Here is a 3,573-nt window from a genome sequence, read left to right on the forward strand (position 1 = left end):
ATTAAATTGTATTCGAAGTCAGCGAACCAAAATCATCCTAACAGACTGTTACGGATCATATGGACCACCTTCGTGAAAGTAATAAGTACAACCAGGAAGAATGTTTATTCGCTACTTAATTTATCGGGCCAATACCAGCTTCGTAGACGTCCATCGCGAACTTCTTTCGGAAATTGCCAATATTGTTGTCGGTGATCTTCAAGCAATAAGCCATCGGTTTACCCATGCTCCACAATCTCCTGTCCTCAAGTTTTGTCCTACTTCGCTAACCCTTTCAGCGGTAAATGGATCGAGAGGGTAATTGACATCGATAACCCTCTGAAGTAGGTACGGTATCATCATAATCACCGACTTGATCTGGGACATTGCAAGAGTTTCTCTGGAAAGGGTCATCAAAGGATCGTAAATGGAAACATGTCTCGTTTTAAGATTTATGCCCACTCCTACCCAATGCTTAGATTTCCAGTTCATTGAAGCATATATAACGTCGACATCTGTAACCCACTTCAACCTTGGTTCGTGGTGCATCCTTTCCCCATTGACGATGTCAATAAGTACTTTGTCCCATTTGAAATTACGTTTCGCCGTGGTCCTGTTGAATGCTTGGAACCTTCTTGTCAACTCGTAAAAGAGAACGGAGTCCAAAATTATGGTCCTTTTTTTATCATTTCTTCTCCGTTTTTGTGCCACAGCGTTAGGGCAATCATCTCCATGTGCTGCAGATGCAGTTAAACGCAAACCGGTCGAATTTAAATCCAACAAGAAACCATGAACACACCTAAATCGTGTAGTTAAAGTTTAAAATATGTACCTGACTATGGACCCATTTTTGGGACGATATAAGAGTAGAGAAGAATAGGATATCTGCCTTGCGGAATCTGAAAAAGGTGTGTATCCTGCGAAATTTTGTAATTATGAATATCCTATATCAATGATTGAGCATATCAATATGTCATCGGAGTAATATATACTACACTTACACATTATCTTGTTTTATCATCTCGGTGAATTTGGCGAATTTCCCATCAGCAACATCTTCCATAGGGTCGTATGAAACCGACCCTGCTTTTATCACTATGGCTTCGGATGGTTGACTCGCACGTATCTCCATTATCACTTCTTCTGCGCGTCCTGTTTCATCCACAATAATAACCGACTGCGGCACTAAATTGTCTGAGTCACCGGGAATACATTCCTCCCCGGGACTTTGATCTGGTTGACCTCTAGTCTCTTTACAGCCCTCTTCGACATCGCGTTCGTTGGGTATTGCTTGGTCTCCGGCCTAATAAGATGCACGTACATAGATTAGTTGTGACGTACACTGGACCATCTAAGTAGACACTATAAATATGGCAAATATTCGAAATAAAAAATAATTTTGCACTATTGGAGGTTAACTGTTGTTTCTATTTGTACATGTCCATCAGTTTTGTTACAGCCCTCCTCGCCATCGCTTTCCTTTTGTAGTGCTTGGACTTCGGCCTAATAAGATGTACGTACATAGATTCATACTTACGTACACTAATGTCACAAATACTCGAAATCATCAAAGTTAGACACTTGCCTCTTGTTGACCGTCAACTGCAGTTTCATTTTCTACAGGTATTTCGGTTTTGTTACAACCCTCATCTGACTCGCCTTCCTGACGTCTTATGTCCCCTCCGTTACTGTTAAACCACTCGACTTTCCCGCCTTCTTGATGCAGTTCTTCCCCATCCTCCTATTCAAAATAATGAAACTTTTAAGACGCGTGTTCGTAGTAGGAACTTGGTACAAGCTCAATTTTTCACACGTGTAGATTAGAGGAGATAAACAAATAACCGAATATATATGATACCCACAGATGGTTATCCCTTTTATGGTTACTTCCTGACCTACCATTTTGTTACAATGCAGATCAGGTTCCATTTTAGTATTCAGCTGCAGCAATATCTGTTCAATTAAAGGTGGACAATGCTTTATTACGAATATAGTGTTGTAATCTCCATTCCGTGTCAAATACTTACATCGGATACGGTTTTAGTTGGTGATAGCTCGACAGCAATGTCCCCCGCGTCATAATCTTGGCGACACTCATTAACTCCATTGTCCGGGGATGGTTCGTTCATGCCACAGTCGTTATTATCGGTTACCCACTCATTAATATGAGTACGGGTTGTATCCTACGGTCAAATATATAAAGCGTATATGATAGGTGCATAAGCAAAAACACCCCCATTACGTTGATTGAGTCGCATTCTAAAGAGGATCTTGTTGTCCATTACCTGGCCTCCAACTAAAGAATCACCACTGACAGAGTGTTGACCATCTATGGCATCCTTCGAACCATCAGTATTCCGATCACCCTGTGCACACCACGATAGCAACATAATTTAATATATGTAAGTAGTGAAAAAATTACAACCCTTAAGCTATTTGTCATATCAACCTTAGCAGTGTCAGCGCATCCCCTGTTTCTGACCTTCTCTCCCTTTTTTTCTATAACCATTACTGAACTCATTCTTCGAAACTTTATAGTTTTCCCTCTTCTTTTTTTTGAATACTTCTTCTCTGAAACTGTATGCGAAGCGTAAGAAGGTTCCCCATGTTCGTTTCTTTTAACCTCCAATAGTGCAGCTCTTATCTCCTTGCGGATCTCTGTACGTACGAAAATCTCCATGTTTGCCTGATTTTCCTTCATCAGTGCTTCTTGTTTCCTGTAGAACCGGCTTAGTTCCGCCGCATACCTTTCAAATTGGTCATCGTCCAAACGTTCATCAACAATGGGCGTACCCCCCGGTCGCCCATCAGTTCTCGTGCTCTTCTCTTTCTTATTGTCAATTGTTGCGGTGTCTGCTCTTTTCCTCTTTCGACAGTCAACTGTAACTATATCACCAATTAACCATTAATTTAAAAAAAAATTAAATTTATAGTGAAGCCCTTTGTAATGTATAAATGTTTTTAATACCTTTCTCTTCGGGACGTGTCTGTTTTGAACACCTATCATCATCTCCCATCCATATTGCCTCATCCCATTTGTGGCCAGCTTTAATAAGATTTTGAATGTTGTCAACTTGATGGTCTTCCTCTTCGTCACGCCACTCCAATTCTCCACTATCACAATGCTCCCCACTACCAACCATCCGTCTAATAACCACCTATAATATGATTACAAATATATATACATTTGACGAAACTGATAGATTCAGGTCGTTAACGTATTATATCAACCAAGTACATACCTCTTTAGCAGCCTCGCATGCGAAGATGTCTGCTGTCTTGATTGGCCGCAGTTTAGCCAGATTGTGGATCGGTCTTTGATTAAACGCCTGATTTTGAACGTCAGATGGTACTAATCTTGCAATTGCTGGGACAGATTGGAAAGCCAGCAGCTGGAGTGCTAGAGGAAATCCATGAACAGCAACTGATTGTTGCTTGAAAGTTTTTACTAAGCTGTCTACGTCTGCTGGACATTTAAATCCTGTAATAGTCTCCAGCGTCCGTTCAAATGACAACCTTCCCCATGGATATTTGAAAAAAAAATCAATATTCTTGGTCATCTCCACTGTCTTCGGATCTGGTTTTACTGGTTGC

This window comes from Camelina sativa, chromosome 15 (genome assembly GCF_000633955.1).
Source record: "Camelina sativa cultivar DH55 chromosome 15, Cs, whole genome shotgun sequence".
In the NCBI taxonomy this organism is placed as follows: Eukaryota; Viridiplantae; Streptophyta; class Magnoliopsida; order Brassicales; family Brassicaceae; genus Camelina; species Camelina sativa.